The sequence below is a fragment of the Ranitomeya imitator genome, chromosome 4, assembly GCF_032444005.1.
Source record: "Ranitomeya imitator isolate aRanImi1 chromosome 4, aRanImi1.pri, whole genome shotgun sequence".
Taxonomy (NCBI): domain Eukaryota; kingdom Metazoa; phylum Chordata; class Amphibia; order Anura; family Dendrobatidae; genus Ranitomeya; species Ranitomeya imitator.
This window is the reverse complement of record NC_091285.1, coordinates 1298031-1317131: the sequence shown is the minus strand read 5'-3', so window position 1 is coordinate 1317131 and position 19101 is coordinate 1298031. Positions and strand designations below refer to the sequence as shown.

Below are 19101 nucleotides of genomic sequence, written 5' to 3'. Positions count from 1 at the left end.
CTGGAACGGAAGAGAAACATCAGGTTGACACAACACAGGGGCACAGCAAAAACGACGCTTCAACTCCTGAAAAGCTTCCACGGCAGCAGAAGACCAATTAACCAAATCAGCACCCTTCTTGGTCAAATCGGTCAATGGTCTGGCAATGCTAGAAAAATTACAGATGAAGCGACGATAAAAATTAGCAAAGCCCAGGAATTTCTGCAGACTTTTTAGAGATGTCGGCTGAGTCCAATCCTGGATGGCCTGAACCTTAACCGGATCCATCTCGATAGTAGAAGGGGAAAAGATGAACCCCAAAAATGAAACTTTCTGCACACCGAAGAGACACTTTGATCCCTTCACGAACAAGGAATTAGCACGCAGTACCTGGAAAACCATTCTGACTTGCTTCACATGAGACTCCCAATCATCTGAGAAGATCAAAATGTCATCCAAGTAAACAATCAAGAATTTATCCAGATACTCACGGAAAATGTCATGCATAAAAGACTGAAAAACAGATGGAGCATTGGCAAGTCCGAACGGCATCACCAGATACTCAAAATGACCCTCGGGCGTATTAAATGCCGTTTTCCATTCATCTCCCTGCCTGATTCTCACCAGATTATACGCACCACGAAGATCTATCTTGGTAAACCAACTAGCCCCCTTAATCCGAGCAAACAAGTCAGAAATCAATGGCAAGGGATACTGAAACTTAACAGTGATCTTATTAAGAAGGCGGTAATTAATACACGGTCTTAGCGAACCATCCTTCTTGGCTACAAAAAAGAACCCTGCTCCCAATGGTGACGACGATGGGCGAATATGTCCCTTCTCCAGGGACTCCTTCACATAACTGCGCATAGCGGTGTGTTCAGGTACGGACAAATTAAATAAACGACCCTTAGGGAATTTACTACCAGGAATCAAATCGATAGCACAATCACAATTCCTATGCGGAGGTAGGGCATCAGACTTGGACTCTTCAAATACATCCTGAAAGTCCGACAAGAACTCTGGGATGTCAGAAGGAATGGATGACTAAATAGACAAAAATGGAACATCACCATGTACTCCCTGACAACCCCAGCTGGTTACCGACATAGAGTTCCAATCCAATACTGGATTATGGGTTTGTAGCCATGGCAACCCCAACACGACCACATCATGCAAATTATGCAGTACCAGAAAGCGAATAACTTCCTGATGTGCAGGAGCCATGCACATGGTCAGCTGGGCCCAGTACTGAGGCTTATTCTTGGCCAAAGGTGTAGCATCAATTCCTCTCAACGGAATAGGACACCGCAAAGGCTCCAAGAAAAATCCACAACGTTTAGCATAATCCAAATCCATCAGATTCAGGGCAGCGCCTGAATCCACAAACGCCATGACAGAATACGATGACAAAGAGCACATTAAGGTAATGGACAAAAGGAATTTGGACTGTACAGTACCAATAACGGCAGAGCTATCGAACCGCCTAGTGCGTTTAGGACAATTAGAAATAGCATGAGTAGAATCACCACAATAGAAACACAGTCTGTTCAGACGTCTGTGTTCTTGCCGTTCTACTTTAGTCATAGTCCTGTCGCACTGCATAGGCTCAGGTTTACTCTCAGACAATACCGCCAGATGGTGCACAGATTTACGCTCGCGCAAGCGACGACCGATCTGAATGGCCAAGGACATAGACTCATTCAAACCAGCAGGCATAGGAAATCCCACCATTACATCCTTAAGAGCTTCAGAGAGACCCTTTCTGAACAAAGCCGCTAGTGCAGATTCATTCCACAGAGTGAGTACTGACCACTTCCTAAATTTCTGACAATATACTTCTACATCATCCTGACCCTGGCATAAAGCCAGCAGATTTTTCTCAGCCTGATCCACTGAATTAGGCTCATCGTAAAGCAATCCCAGCGCCTGGAAAAATGCATCAACATTACTCAATGCAGGGTCTCCTGGCGCAAGAGAAAACGCCCAGTCCTGTGGGTCGCCGCGCAAAAAAGAAATAATAATCAAAACCTGTTGAATAGGATTACCAGAAGAATGAGGTTTCAAGGCCAAAAATAGCTTACAATTATTTCTGAAGCTCAGGAACTTAGTTCTGTCACCAAAAAACAAACCAGGAATCAGAATTCTTGGTTCTAGCATCGATTTCTGATCAATAGTATCTTGAATCTTTTGTACATTTATAACGAGATTATCCATTGAGGAGCACAGAGCCTGAATATCCATGTCCACAGCTGTGTCCTGAAGCACTCTAATGTCTAGGGGAAAAAAAAGACTGAAGACAGAGCTAAGAAAAAAAAATGATGTCAGGATTTCTTTTTTCCCTCTATTGGGAATCATTGGTGTCGCTCCTTGTACTGTTATGGCCGGCAATCAGGCAACACAGCATGCAGTAATCAGCGCACATACAGAGATCTGGCAATAACCAAAAACAATAGGACGAGCTCTGAGACGTGGAATCTCTGTAGACTGCAGTACCTGATCTATCCTCACACAACTATAAGCAGCAGTGGATTGCGCCTATCACTACCTATGCAACTCGGCACTGCCTGAGGAGCTGACTAGCCTGAAGATAGAAATACAAGCCTGACTTACCTCAGAGAAATACCCCAAAGGAATAGGCAGCCCCCCACATATAATGACTGTTAGCAAGATGAAAAGACAAACGTAGGAATGAAATAGATTCAGCAAAGTGAGGCCCGATATTCTAGACAGAGCGAGGATAGCAAAGAGAACTATGCAGTCTACAAAAAACCCTAAAACGAAAACCACGCAAAGGGGCAAAAAGACCCACCGTGCCGAACTAACAGCACGGCGGGGCACCCCTTTGCTTCTCAGAGCTTCCAGCAAAAGACAATAGCAAGCTGGACAGAAAAAACAGAAAACAAACTAGAAGCACTTATCTAGCAGAGCAGCAGGCCCAAGGAAAGATGCAGTAGCTCAGATCCAACACTGGAACATTGACAAGGAGCAAGGAAGACAGACTCAGGTGGAGCTAAATAGCAAGGCAGCCAACGAGCTCACCAAAACACCTGAGGGAGGAAGCCCAGAGACTGCAATACCACTTGTGACCACAGAAGTGAACTCAGCCACAGAATTCACAACAGCTGATGTCTTTACACCCTAGATTTGTGTTTTGTATTTCTGTTCCCTGAATAGAAGGTTTGCAGGCATCGAACTTGAGCCTCGGGTGGTGAGAATGTAGGTTGTGTTCTGTGATGTTGGTTTATGTATATATTGTATATAGTGTATTGTATATATTGTATATAGTGTGTATAATAGAGGGTCTTAGTTAGGTTGGGTGGGGGGATTGGGGGGTTCAGCGGCGGTGATAAGAGACTGATCTGGCCCAGGCCCCGCCTGGGGAACAACTTTGGGGCCTGATCCTAGCTCGGATGATTCCTGAACTTTGTGGCCAGAGCTGGATCAGGGGTGGCGGGATAGTTAGAGTAGGTGTGTGTATATATATTTTAAAATAAAAAAATAATAATTAAAAACCAAATGTTAATGTTGTACACTGTATTGTATTTAGGGTGAATGTGGTGGTGTAAGGGGGGCTGTAAGGTTCGGCAGTGGGACCAGCAGGGTTGTGTTGTGTTTGCGGTGTTGTATAGTGTTTGGTTTAGTATAATGTGTTTATAGTGTATATATTGTATATAATATTGTATATAGGACGGTGTGAATGTAGTTGGGGTTGTATATAGTAGTATGAATGACGCTGGGCCGGGGGTCTTACATGATTTTATACTATTTATTATTTATAATTTTTTACAGGTATTCACGTAAGTTATGAATATTTTGTTTGTTGTCTTTTAGTTTTGCTTTTTTTTATGTTATTGGAATTTTTCTTTCTCGTCCCTGATTTGTAGGTCATGAACTTTCTCCATTTTTGTTCCATTTCCGGTTTATTACTTTGTGGCTTTTGTCGTTTGTTGTCGTCTGATTGGAGCTTTGTTCTTATGTTCTGTTCTGTTGTGTTTTATTTTGCAATGTATCACAGTTATTGTCATGTAAAGTATTTCATTTTATTTAATAAAAGACCTGGGGGATAAGACACAATGTAACAGCAGAATAGTGAGTGCAGCTCTGGAGGTGACTGGAGGATAAGACATGATGTAACAGCAGAATAGTGAGTGCAGCTCTGGAGGTGACTGGAGAATAAGACACAATGTAACAGCAGAATAGTGACTGCAGCTCTGGAGGTGACTGGAGGATAAGATGCAAACACAGCAGAGCCCGACCATGGAGCAAACAGCAGAACCAAACCGTAGAGCATGCATAACAGGAGAGCAAAGTCCAATTACAAATTCCAATCATAGATTATGCAAGACCTACGGCAGCACAGAGCATGTAAAGCAGAGCAGAACCGCAGAGCAAGACTAGAGCACAACCATAGAACATGCATCGCAGGCAGAACCGCAGAGCAGAACCGCAGAGCATGCACAGGAGACTCCAAATGCAAAAGATAAGGACAAGATGCGGAAACCTAATGAATCTCACCTGAGAGCCGTGAGGGTCCTGGGACAGAAGTCAGAGAACAAACTGCTTCCTGCTTGTGTGAATGCTGGACTATGTCCTCCCTCAGATCACACCCTGTGCAGTCACAAACTACACCTCCTGGTCCCCTCCTCTTGGTACAATCCTGTCCTCCCCTTGCCCACCCCAACTCTGATCCTCCCTGTCCACCCCTATCCCTCACCAACCCTGATTGTCCTTGTCCACCCCTAGACCTCACCATTCCTGATCCTCCCTGTCCACCCCTAGCCCTCACCATTCCTGATCCTCCCTTAGCCCTCCCGCACCCTGATCCTTCCTGTTCTCTCCTAGCCCTCATAAACCCTGATCCTCCCTGTCCTCCCCTACCCCTCACAAACCCTGATCCTTCCTGTTCTCTCCTAGCCCTCATAAACCCTGACCACCTCTAGCCCTCACCAACCCCAGTCCTCCCTGTACATGCCTAGCCCTCACCAACCCTGATCTTCACTGTCCATCCCAAGTCCTCACAACCCAGGTCCTCCCTGTCCACCCCTATCCCTCACCAACCCTGATCCTCCCTGTCCACCCCTAGCCCTCACAATCCCTGATCCTCCCTGTCCACCCCTAGCCCTCACCAACCCTGATTGTCCTTGTCCACCCCTAGCCCTCACCATTCCTGATCCTCCCTGTCCACCCCTAGCCCTCACCATTCCTGATCCTCCCTTAAGGTACCGTCACACTAGACGATATCGCTAGCGATCCGTGACGTTGCAGCGTCCTCGCTAGCGATATCGTCCAGTGTGACAGGCAGCAGCGATCAGGCCCCTGCTGGGAGATCGCTGGTCGGGGAAGAAAGTCCAGAACTTTATTTCGTCGCTGGACTCCCCGCAGACATCGCTGAATCGGCGTGTGTGACACCGATTCAGCGATGTCTTTGCTGGTAACCAGGGTAAACATCGGGTAACTAAGCGCAGGGCCGCGCTTAGTAACCCGATGTTTACCCTGGTTACCATCCTAAAAGTAAAAAAACAAACGCTACATACTTACCTACCGCTGTCTGTCCTCGGCGCTGTGCTCTGCTCTCCTCCTGCTCTGGCTGTGACGTCACCGCTCTGCTTTCCTGCCGCTGTGCTCACTGCCAGACCAGAGAAGCAGAGCGCCGAGGACAGACAGCGGTAGGTAAGTATGTAGCGTTTGTTTTTTTACTTTAACGATGGTAACCAGGGTAAACATCGGGTTACTAAGCGCGGCCCTGCGCTTAGTTACCCGATGTTTACCCTGGTTACCGGGGACCTCGGGATCGTTGGTCGCTGGAGAGCGGTCTGTGTGACAGCTCTCCAGCGACCAAACAGCGACGCTGCAGCGATCCGGATCGTTGTCGGTATCGCTGCAGCGTCGCTATGTGTGACGGTACCCTTAGCCCTCCCGCACCCTGATCCTTCCTGTTCTCTCCTAGCCCTCACAATCCCTGATCCTCCCTGTCCACCCCTAGCCCTCACAATCCCTGATCCTCCCTGTCCACCCCTAGCCCTCACAATCCCTGATCCTCCCTGTCCACCCCTAGCCCTCACCAACCCTGATTGTCCCTGTCCAACCCTAGCCCTCACAATCCCTGATCCTCCCTGTCCACCCCTAGCCCTCACCAACCCTGATTGTCCTTGTCCAACCCTAGCCCTCACAATCCCTGATCCTCCCTTAGCCCTCCCAAACCCTGATACTTCCTGTTCTCTCCTAGCCCTCATAAACCCTGACCCTCCCTGACCACCTCTAGCCCTCACCAACCCCAGTCCTCCCTGTACATGCCTAGCCCTCACGAACCCTGACCCTCCCTGACCACCTCTAGCCCTCAGGAACCCGGATACTCCCTGTCCACCCCTTTCCCTCATCAACCCTGATACTCCCTGTTCACCCCTAGCCCTCACCAACCCTGATTGTCCCTGTCCAACCCTAGCCCTCACCAACCCTGATCCTCCCTGTCCACCCCTAGCCCTCACCAACCCTGATCCTCCCTGTCCACCCCTAGCCCTCAACAACCCTGATTGTCCCTGTCCACCCCTAGCCCTCACCAACCCTGATCCTCCCTGTCCACCCCTAGCCCTCACAATCCCTGATCCTTCCTGTCCACCCCTAGCCCTCACCAACCCTGATTGTCCCTGTCCAACCCCAGCCCTCACCAATCCTGATCCTCCCTGTCCACCCCTAGCCCTCAAAATCCCTGATCCTCCCTGTCCACCCCTAGCCCTCACCAACCCTGATTGTCCCTGTCCAACCCTAGCCCTCACCAACCCTGATCCTCCCTTAGCCCTCCCAAACCCTGATACTTCCTGTTCTCTCCTAGCCCTCATAAACCCTGACCACCTCTAGCCCTCACCAACCCCAGTCCTCCCTGTACATGCCTAGCCCTCACCAACCCTGATCTTCACTGTCCACCCCAAGTCCTCACAACCCAGGTCCTCCCTGTCCACCCCTAGCCCTCACGAACCCTGATCCTCCCTGTCCACCCCTATCCCTCACCAACCCTGATCCTCCCTGTCCACCCCTAGTCCTCACCAACCCTGATCCTCCCTGTCCACCCCTAGCCCTCACCAACCCTGATTGTCTCTGTACAACCCTAGCCCTCACCAATCCTGATCCTCCCTGTCCACCCCTAGCCCTCACCAACCCTGATTGTCCCTGTCCACCCCTAGCCCTCACCAACCCTGATTGTCCCTGTCCACCCCTAGCCCTCACCAACCCCAGTCCTCCCTGTACATGCCTAGCCCTCACGAACCCTGATCCTCCCTGTCCACCCCTATCCCTCACCAATCCTGATCCTCCCTGTCCACCCCTAGCCCTCACCAACCCTGATCCTCCCTGTCCACCCCTAGCCCTCACCAACCCTGATCCTCCCTGTCCACCCCTAGCCCTCACCAACCCTGATCCTCCCTGTCCACCCCTATCCCTCACCAACCCTGATCTACCCTGCCCACCACTAGCCCTCACCAACCCTGATTGTCCCTGTCCACCCCTAGCCCTCACCAACCCTGATTGTCCCTGTCCACCCCTAGCCCTCACCAACCCTGATCGTCCCTGTCCACCCCTAGCCCTCAATCCCTGATCCTCCCTGTCCACCCCTAGCCCTCACCAACCCTGATTGTCCCTGTCCAACCCTAGCCCTCACCAATCCTGATCCTCCCTGTCCACCCCTAGCCCTCACAATCCCTGATCCTCCCTATCCACCCCTAGCCCTCACAATCCCTGATCCTCCCTGTCCACCCCTAGCCCTCACCAACCCTGATTGTCCCTGTCCAACCCTAGCCCTCACCAACCCTGATCCTCCCTGTCCACCCCTAGCCCTCACCAACCCTGATCCTCCCTGTCCACCCCTAGCCCTCACCAACCCTGATCCTCCCTTAGACCTCCCAAACCCTGATACTTCCTGTTCTCTCCTAGCCCTCATAAACCCTGACCCTCCCTGACCACCTCTAGCCCTCACCAACCCCAGTCCTCCCTGTACATGCCTAGCCCTCACGAACCCTGACCCTCCCTGACCACCTCTAGCCCTCACCAACCCCAGTCTTCCCTGTACATGCCTAGCCCTCACGAACCCTGACCCTCCCTGACCACCTCTAGCCCTCAGGAACCCTGATACTCCCTGTCCACCCCTACCCCTCACCAACCCTGATCTACCCTGTCCACCCCTAGCCCTCACCAACCCTGATTGTCCCTGTCCACCCCTAGCCCTCACCAACCCTTATTGTCCCTGTCCACCCCTAGCCCTCACCAACCCTGATCGTCCCTGTCCACCCCTAGCCCTCAATCCCTGATCCTCCCTGTCCACCCCTAGCCCTCACCAACCCTGATTGTCCCTGTCCAACCCTAGCCCTCACCAATCCTGATCCTCCCTGTCCACCCCTAGCCCTCACAATCCCTGATCCTCCCTATCCACCCCTAGCCCTCACAATCCCTGATCCTCCCTGTCCACCCCTAGCCCTCACCAACCCTGATTGTCCCTGTCCAACCCTAGCCCTCACCAACCCTGATCCTCCCTGTCCACCCCTAGCCCTCACCAACCCTGATTGTCCCTGTCCACCCCTAGCCCTCACCAACCCTGATCCTCCCTTAGACCTCCCAAACCCTGATACTTCCTGTTCTCTCCTAGCCCTCATAAACCCTGACCCTCCCTGACCACCTCTAGCCCTCACCAACCCCAGTCTTCCCTGTACATGCCTAGCCCTCACGAACCCTGACCCTCCCTGACCACCTCTAGCCCTCAGGAACCCTGATACTCCCTGTCCACCCCTATCCCTCACCAACCCTGATCTACCCTGTCCACCTCTAGCCCTCACCAACCCTGATCCCCCTGTCCATCCATAGCCCACACCAACCCTGATCCTCCCTTTTCACCCGTAGCCCTCATAAGCTCTGATTCTCCCCTAGCCCTCACCAACCCCAGTCCTCCCTGTCCACCCCTAGCCCTCACCATTCTTAATCCTCCTTGTCTTCCCCTCACCAACCCTGATCTACCCTGTCCACCCCTAGCCCTCACCAACCCTGATCCCCCTGTCCACCCCTAGCCCTCACCAACCCTGATCCCCCTGTCCATCCATAGCCCTCACCAACCCTGATCCTCCCTTTTCACCCTTAAGGTACCGTCACACATAGCGACGCTGCAGCGATACCGACAACGATCCGGATCGCTGCAGCGTCGCTGTTTGGTCGCTGGAGAGCTGTCACACAGACAGCTCTCCAGCGACCAACGATCCCGAGGTCCCCGGTAACTAGGGTAAACATCGGGTAACTAAGCGCAGGGCCGCGCTTAGTAACCTGATGTTTACCCTGGTTACCATCCTAAAAAGTAAAAAAACAAACGCTACATACTTACCTACAGCCGTCTGTCCTCGGCGCTCTGCTTCTCTGGTCTGGCTGTGAGCGCCGGGCAGCCAGAAAGCAGAGCGGTGACGTCACTGCTCTGCTTTCCGGCTGACCGACGCTCACAGCCAGAGCAGGAGGAGAGCAGAGCACAGCGCTGGAGGACAGACGGCTGTAGGTAAGTATGTAGTGTTTGTTTTTTTACTTTTAGGATGGTAACCAGGGTAAACATCGGGTTACTAAGCGCGGCCCTGCGCTTAGTTACCCGATGTTTACCCTGGTTACGAGCAAAGACATCGCTGAATCGGTGTCACACACACCGATTCAGCGATGTCTGCGGGGAGTCCAGCGACGAAATAAAGTTCTGGACTTTCTTCCCCGACCAGCGATCTCCCAGCAGGGGCCTGATCGCTGCTGCCTGTCACACTGGACGATATCGCTAGCGAGGACGCTGCAACGTCACGGATCGCTAGCGATATCGTCTAGTGTGACAGTACCTTTAGCCCTCATAAGCTCTGATCTTCCCCTAGCCCTCACTATGATCCTCTTTGTACAGCTGGGGTCACACTTGCGAGTTCAATGCGAGAAACTTGCACGAGTCTCGCATCAAGTCCTGGAACTGCTGCCAGCATTCGGGACCGATTGAAAAAAAAAGACTAATTCACATGTAAACTCAAACCGCCATCCACTATTAATAAAAATAGCTAATTCCGCTGCGATAATTTCGCGTGAGATGTAAGTTCCCGTAGGGTTAAAGGCATAGATAGTGGGGAAGCCGGCCTGGGGCGGGGACTGGGAGCACTTTGAGGTGTCGCGAGACTTACTGGATAATAGATTTGGGAGCTAGATTCCCTATAGGGCTGAATTATCGCAGCGTTTTCCACCATGAAAACCGCATATGTTTTCCTGTGGTTTCAAATGGTTGAAAGTTTTATTTTGAAAACATTTAGAAAGGATAAATCAATATAGAGACAAGTAGAGAACTATTTTGCAAGATATTTTTTTTCCTTTTTTGCTTTAAATTATTTCTTTTACCATTTAGAAAAAAATCATAAAGTTCCTGCACTGGGAAAGTATTATTATTATTTATTCATATAGCACCATTAATTCCATGGTGCTGTACATGAGAAGGGGTTACATACAGGGTTATAGATAACGTTTACAGTACACAAATTTACAGTGACAGACTGGTACGGAGGGGAGAGGACCCTGCCCTAGCGGACTTACATTCTACGGGATAATGGGGATGAGACTGAAGGTCAGGGGTGCAGCAGCTCGGGTGTTGGTGAGGCGGCAGCTCGGGTGTTGGTGAGGCGGCAGCTCGGGTGGTGGTGAGGCGGCAGCTCTGGTAGTGAGGCGGCAGCTCGGGTGTTGGTGAGGCGGCAGCTCGGGTATTGGTGAGGCGGCAGCTCGGGTGTTGGTGAGGCGGCAGCTCGGGTGTTGGTGAGGCGGCAGCTCGGGTGTTGGTGAGGCGGCAGCTCGGGTGGTAGTGAGGCGGCAGCTCGGGTGTTGGTGAGGCGGCAGCTCGGGTGTTGGTGAGGCGGCAGCTCGGGTGGTGGTGAGGCGGCAGAATGGTTATTGCAGGCTGTAGGCTTTCCTGAAGAGATGGGTTTTCAGGTTCCGTCTGAAGGATCCGAGGGTGGTGAATAATCGAACGTGTTGGGGCAAAGAATTCCAGAGGATGGGGGATATTCGGGAGAAATCTTGGAGGCGGTTGTGTGAGGAACGAATAAGTGTGGAGGAGAGTAGGAGGTCTTGGGAGAACCAGAGATCACGTGAGGGAAGATATTGGGAGATTAGTTCAGAGATATAGGGAGGGGACAGGTTGTGGATGGCTTTGTAGATCAGTGTTAGTAGTTTGAACTGGATTTGTTGGGGAATTGGGAACCAGTGAAGGGATTTGCAGAGGGGAGGAGTAGAGAGAAGAGAGGTGGATTAGCTGGGCAGGAGAGTTGAGGATGGACTGGAGTGGTGCAAGAGAGTTAGCGGGGAGGCCACAGAGGAGGGTGTTGCAGTAATCGAAACGGGAGATGATGCGGACATGCACAAGAGTTTTAGGAGATTGAGGGCTGAGGAAGGGACGGATTCAGCCAATATTTTGGACATGTGGTTTGAAGGACAGGGCAGAGTCGAGAGTTACTCCGAGGCAGCGGATTTCAGGTGTGGGAGAGAGCGCAAACATGTATTTTACAAACGTATTTTGTGTGGACAAGGAGGCGACAGTCTATGTAGGCGTCTTGATTTCTGGTCGTCTGTCTCACATGTGAATTCGTAATGAATGTGAGTCAATCATGTCAAGTAGCAGGTGTCCATGGTGTCACTTAATGGAATAGGTATATAGGGTTGTGTTTTATGTATGGTTCATAGGCCTTTGATTAAGAACTTTGCTCGAAACCCGTCAGGCGTTTAGGGGCTGCGTCCCCGCATGATGTTTTATTCTTGACATGAAATAAAATATTGAAGATTTTAATGAAGAGACGCCTGGTGCTGGAACGTTTTTCCTTCATTTGCTATTACGAATGTAAGAGATTTCACCTTCATGAAAACAAAACTTTGTATCATCCAGTTTCCCCAGGTAATATTCCATGTCTTCCCTGTGAATAAACTCCACACATAATTGAGGAGAACTGACTTTGTATCCATTGTGTCCACTGTCATGATCCCAATGGCAGGGGATCACAAAAGGACAAGCACAAAAACAAAACGAGCTCTAGGGTGATGGAACCTGAGCTGACCGCGATCCTGAACCTAAACACACAACTAGCAGTAGCCGGGGAACGTGCCTACGATGATTCCTAGACGTCTCGCGCCAGCCTAAGGACTACCTTCCCCTATTAGAAGAAACACTGAGGCCCACTAAAGCTAGATAGCAGAGGATACAAAAGTGAACTGCGCGGTCAGCGAAAAACCCTTAAAAAAACCATCCTGAAATTACTTGAACTCATGTGCCAACTCATGGAACATGAGGAGTAATTTCAGCCCACTAGAGCAACCAGCAGCAAGGAATCACATATCTGCAAGCTGGACTAAGACAAAAATTAAGCAAAACGTGGAACAGGAAAAACAAAACTTAGCTTGTCCTGAAGATTACAGAAGCGGGTAGCAGAGGTAACCAGAAACACTGATTACATTGTTAGCCGGCGAGGAAATGACAAGAAAGCCAGGTTAAATAGGAAACTCCCATATCCTGATGGAACAGGTGGACACCAGAGACCGCAGAGAACACAAGTCACCCAGTACCATCAGTAACCACCAGAGGGAGCCCAAAAACAGAATTCACAACAGTACCCCCCCCTTGAGGAGGGGTCACCGAACCCTCACGAGAACCACCAGGGCGACCAGGATGAGCCCTATGAAATGCACGGACCAAATCAGCAGCATGAACATCAGAGGCAACCACCCAAGAATTATCCTCCTGACCATAACCCTTCCACTTGACCAAATATTGGAGTTTCCGTCTGGAAACACGAGAATCCAAGATCTTCTCCACAACATACTCCAATTCTCCCTCCACCAGCACCGGAGCAGGAGGCTCAAGCGAAGGAACAACAGGTACCTCATACTTCCGCAACAACGACCGATGGAACACATTATGAATAGCAAACGATGCCGGGAGATCCAAACGAAACAACACAGGGTTAAGAATTTCCAAGATCCTATAGGGACCGATGAACCGAGGCTTGAACTTAGGAGAAGAGACCTTCATAGGAACAAAACGAGAAGACAACCACACCAAGTCCACAACACGAAGTCGAGGACCCACGCGGCGACGGCGATTAGCAAACTGCTGAGCCCTCTCCTGGGACAACTTCAAATTGTCCACCACATGACTCCAAATCTGATGCAACCTATCCACCACCATGTCCACTCCAGGACAATCAGAAGGCTCCACCTTACCAGAGGAAAAACGAGGATGAAACCCCGAATTACAAAAGAAAAGAAAGGAGAAACCAAGGTAGCAGAACTAGCCCGATTATTAAGGGCAAATTCGGCAAGCGGCAAAAAGGTAACCCAGTCATCTTGATCAGCAGAAACAAAACACCTTAAATAAGTTTCTAAGGTCTGATTAGTTCGTTCCGTCTGGCCATTCGTCTGAGGATGGAATGCAGACGAAAAGGACAAATCAATGCCCATCTTAGCACAGAACGTCCGCCAAAATCTAGACACAAACTGGGATCCCCTGTCAGAAACGATGTTCTCCGGAATCCCATGCAAACGAACCACATTCTGAAAAAACAGAGGGACCAACTCAGAGGAGGAAGGTAACTTAGGCAAGGGTACCAGATGAACCATCTTAGAAAAGTGGTCACACACAACCCAGATGACGGACATTTTTTGAGAGACAGGGAGATCCGAAATAAAGTCCATGGAAATGTGCGTCCAAGGCCTCTTCGGGATAGGCAAAGGTGACAACAATCCACTGGCCCGAGAACAGCAAGGCTTAGCCCGAGCGCAAACTTCACAAGACTGCACAAAAGAACGCACATCCCTCGACAAGGAAGGCCACCAAAAAGACCTGGCCACCAAGTCTCTAGTACCAAATATTCCAGGATGACCTGCCAACGCAGAAGAATGGACTTCGGAGATGACTCTACTGGTCCAATTATCCGGAACAAACAGTCTTTCAGGCGGACAACGATCAGGTTTATCCGCCTGAAACTCCTGCAAAGCACGTCGCAAGTCTGGGGAGACAGCCGACAAAATCACCCCATCCCTAAGGATACCAGTGGGCTCAGAATTTCCAGGGGAGTCAGGCACAAAACTACTAGAAAGAGCATCCGCCTTCACATTCTTTGAACCTGGCAGGTATGAAACCACAAAATTGAAACGGGAGAAAAACAGTGACCAACGAGCCTGTCTAGGATTCAGACGCTTGCAGACTCAAGGTAAATCAGATTTTTGTGATCAGTCAAGACCACCACACGATGTCTAGCACCCTCAAGCCAATGACGCCACTCCTCAAATGCCCACTTCATGGCCAAAAGCTCCCGATTACCAACATCATAATTCCGCTCAGCGGGCGAAAATTTTCTAGAAAATAACGCACATGGCTTCATCACTGAGCCATCGGAGCTTCTCTGTGACAAAACCGCCCCCGCTCCAATCTCGGAAGCATCAACCTCAACCTGAAAAGGAAGCGAAGCATCTGGCTGACGCAACACAGGAGCAGAAGAAAACCGGCGCTTAAGTTCCTGAAAGGCCTCCACAGCCGCAGGAGACCAATCAGCAACATCAGCACCCTTCTTAGTCAAATCCGTCAAAGGCTTAACAACACTAGAAAAATTAGTTATGAAACGACGATAAAAATTAGCGAAGCCCAAGAACTTCTGTAGACTCTTAAGAGATGTAGGCTGCGTCCAGTCACAAATAGCCTGAACCTTGACGGGATCCATCTCAATAGTAGAAGGGGAAAAAATATACCCCAAAAAAGAAATCTTCTGGACTCCAAAGAGACACTTTGAACCTTTTACAAACAAAGAATTGGCCCGCAGGACCTGAAACACCTTCCTGACCTGCTGAACATGGGACTCCCAGTCATCAGAAAAAAACAAAACATCATCCAAATACACAATCATAAATTTATCCAGATATTCACGGAAAATATGGTGCATAAAGGACTGGAAGACAGAAGGAGCATTAGAAAGTCCAAAAGGCATCACCAAATACTCAAAATGGCCCTCAGGCGTATTAAATGCGGTTTTCCACTCATCACCCTGCTTTATCCGCACAAGATTTTACGCACCCCGAAGATCAATCTTGGTGAACCATTTAGCCCCCTTAATGCGAGCGAACAAATCAGTCAACAATGGCAAAGGATACTGATATTTGACTGTAATCTTATTCAAAAGACGATAATCTATACAAGGCCTCAAGGAACCATCCTTTTTGGCCACGAAAAAAAAACCTGCTCCCAAAGGGGACGAAGATGGACGGATATGTCCCTTTTCCAAGGACTCCTTAACATAATTCCGCATAGCAGTATGCTCTGGCACTGACAGATTGAACAAACGACCTTTAGGAAATTTACTGCCAGGAATCAAATCTATAGCACAATCGCAATCCCTGTGAGGAGGAAGCGAACTGAGCTTAGGCTCCTCAAAAACATCCCGATAATCAGACAAAAATACAGGAACCTCAGAAGGAGTAGATGAAGCGATAGAAATCAGAGGTGCATCATCATGAACCCCCTGACATCCCCAGCTTAACACAGACATTGTTTTCCAGTCCAGGACTGGGTTATGAGTTTGTAACCATGGCAGACCAAGCACTAAGACATCATGTAAATTATACAGTACCAGGAAGCGAATCACCTCCTGATGACCGGGAGTCATACGCATGGTCACCTGTGTCCAGTACTGAGGTTTATTCATAGCCAAAGGTGTAGAGTCAATTCCTTTCAAAGGAATAGGGACTTCCAGAGGCTCCAGACTAAACCCACAGCGGTTGGCAAATGACCAATCCATAAGACTCAGGGCAGCGCCTGAATCCACATAGGCATCGACGGAAATGGATGATAATGAACAAATCAGAGTCACAGACAGAATGAACTTAGACTGTAAAGTACTAATGGCAACAGACTTATCAACCTTTTTTGTGCGTTTAGAGCATGCTGATATAACATGAGCTGAATCACCACAATAAAAACACAACCCATTTTTCCGCCTATAGTTTTGCCGTTCACTTCTGGACTGAATTCTATCACATTGCATTGTCTCAGGTGCCTGTTCAGAAGACACCGCCAAATGGTGCACAGGTTTGCGCTCCTGTAAACGCCGATCAATCTGAATAGCCATAGTCATAGACTCATTCAGACCTGTAGGCGCAGGGAACCCCACCATAACATCTTTAATTGCCTCAGAAAGGCCATCTCTGAATTTTGCAGCCAGGGCGCACTCATTCCACTGAGTAAGCACCGACCATTTCCGAAATTTCTGACAATATATTTCTGCTTCATCTTGCCCCTGAGAGAGAGCCAATACAGCTTTTTCAGCCTGAATCTCTAGGTTAGGTTCCTCATAGAGCAAACCCAATGCCAGAAAAAACGCATCCACATTGAGCAACGCAGGATCCCCTGGTGCCAATGCAAATGCCCAATTCTGAGGGTCACCCCGCAGGAAAGATATAACAATCTTGACCTGCTGAGCATGGTCTCCAGAGGAGCGAGATTTCAAAGAAAGAAACAACTTGCAATTGTTCCTAAAATTCAGAAAACTAGATCTATCTCCAGAAAAAAACTCTGGGATAGGAATTCTAGGTTCAGACATAGGAGCATGTACAACAAAATCTTGTATATTTTGAACCTTAGCAGCAAGATTATTCAGGCTGGAAGCCAAACTCTGGACGTCCATGATAAACAGCTGAGGTCAGAGCCATTCAAGGATAAAGAGGAGGTAAGAAGCAGCCAGGCTGCAATTAAGGCTAGGCAGCAAACTCTGAGGAGGGGAAAAAAAAAAAAAAACCTTCCTCAGACTACTTTTCCTCCTACTTCAGCCAATACGATTACCTCTTTCGGGCCGGCTATACTGTCATGATCCCAATGGCAGGGGATCACAAAAGGACAAGCACAAAAACAAAACGAGCTCTAGAGTGATGGAACCTGAGCTGACCGCGATCCTGAACCTAAACACACAACTAGCAGTAGCCGGGGAACGTGCCTACGATGATTCCTAGACGTCTCGCGCCAGCCGAAGGACTACCTTCCCCTATTAGAAGAAACACAGACCTCTCTTGCCTCCAGAGAAACACCCCACAGAAATAGCAGCCCCCCGCATGTAATGACGGTGAAATGAGAGGAAAGCACATACGTAGTTATGAAAACAGATTCAGCAAAATGAGGCCCGCTAAAGCTAGATAGCAGAGGATACAAAAGTGAACTGCGCGGTCAGCGAAAAACCCTTCAAAAAACCATCCTGAAATTACTTGAACTCATGTGCCAACTCATGGAACATGAGGAGTAATTTCAGCCCACTAGAGCAACCAGCAGCAAGGAATCACATATCTGCAAGCTGGACTAAGACAAAAATTAAGCAAAACGTGAAACAGGAAAATCAAAACTTAGCTTGTCCTGAAGATTACAGAAGCAGGTAGCAGAGGTAACCAGAAACACTGATTACATTGTTAGCCGGTGAGGAAATGACAAGAAAGCCAGGTTAAAAAGGAAACTCCCATATCCTGATGGAACAGGTGGACACCAGAGACCGCAGAGAACACAAGTCACCCAGTACCATCAGTAACCACCAGAGGGAGCCCAAAAACAGAATTCACAACAGTCCACACATGGTGCCCTTCACATCCCGTGGTTTCTGTATTAAATCCAATCGAGTGTTGGTGGTCTGGTATTCCATCTGTTGAAGCTGCAGAGCTCCTGTAGTTGCCATTTCTAGTTACGGTTATACATCCACTCCGATCCTCTTCGCAAGGCAGAGTTGGTGGCGTTGGACATGGTGCCTGCTATGTGTACCTCACCTATGGTCGCTGGGTCTATCTATACGCCTCCCTGGTTGTGGAGCACTGGATGGTGTCTATGATCTCCTCTGGATCGACTGGGCTGAGTATATCCCCCACTGCCACCAAATGCGGAGACTCGGAGGATAAGTGGGAGGAAGAGACTGTCATGTGCACCATCTTGGGGTATTTGCTGGGACTGTTCTGTTTGCTATTGTGTGTTGGTCGTTCAATAAAGTATTGCCACACTGTTCTACCTTCACCCTGTGTTTGAGTAGTGTTCTGTCCACGGGGAGAGAGTGCGGGCGTTCAGTGGTATGCGAATGGTCCATATGGTCTTTCTAAAGACAGCCGGGTCAGCGAACAAGAGCACCAACTGACCCTGTGTCTCCACATTGAGAGAGAGAGGTGCAGGGGCCAGAGGATGAGGCAGACAGGATCCGCAGGAGACGGGGGGGCCGAGATGGACAGAGGACAGGCCATGGGACTGCGGGGGACGGAATATGGGCACAGGGTACTAAGGATGTGCTGGATGGGCGGTGGGGACAGAAGCTGCATGGGACAGAGGTCATGGAGACCGGGTTGCGAAGGACAGAAATAGTGCTCTATCATGGACGTTCCCCCTGACGGATTAGAGCTGTTGTCTTCTAATTGGTCTTTTCAGACTGTGATCGAAGTTAGCAGCTCTAAAGGATCATTTGTATTTACCCCCTCAGCTCTCTAGACCCCATGGACTCTCTACTTAGTGGTTGGGGAGGTCTGTGTTCAGACTCAAGGAGGGAGGACTGGAGGTCTCTGTACAGAGTTGGGGGGTCACAGCTCATTGTCCGGGTTCTCAAATTCAAATTTGGGGAGGTCTCTGTGCTCAGAATTGGGAATGGTCTCCGTGCTATGTCAGGGGGTCTCTGTGCTCAGTTAAAGGGTATCTGTGCACAAAGTCAGAAGGCGATCTTTTTGCTCAGTCGGGGGGATCTCTGTTCTCAGTCTTGGAGGTCTCAGCTCAGAGTTGGGAGATCTCTGCACTCAGTCAAAGGGTCTCTGTGCTCAGTCGGGGGAGTCTCTGTGCTCAGCATTAGAGAGGGGGTCTTTGTGTTTAGCGTAAGGAGGGTCTCTGTGCTCGGTCGGGGGGCTCTCGGTGCACAAAGTTAGAGAGGGGGTCTTTGTATTCATTCCTAAAGGTCTCATCTCAGAGTTAGGGGTCTATGTGCTCTTTCTTGGAGGTCTCCACAGATTCGATGATGACAGAGCAGCAGGGTGTGGTGCAGCAGTAGAGTGTGACTTTCTGACGCATAGTGTCACATACATGTGGAATTCCTGGACAACACCAAGGAG

At 49.6% G+C, this 19101-nt stretch overlaps 1 protein-coding gene across 1 annotated transcript in view; it reads right to left on the bottom strand.

Annotated features, from left to right (window-relative positions):
- The window catches only part of MGST1 (microsomal glutathione S-transferase 1), a 37670-nt gene extending 33013 nt beyond the window's left edge, over positions 1-4657 (bottom strand). The window contains exon 1 of the mRNA XM_069762751.1: positions 4498-4657. The gene's annotated coding sequence lies outside the window, so the exon portion shown is untranslated. The remainder of the gene's footprint in view (positions 1-4497) is intronic.
- Between the last annotated feature and the right edge of the window lie 14444 nt (positions 4658-19101).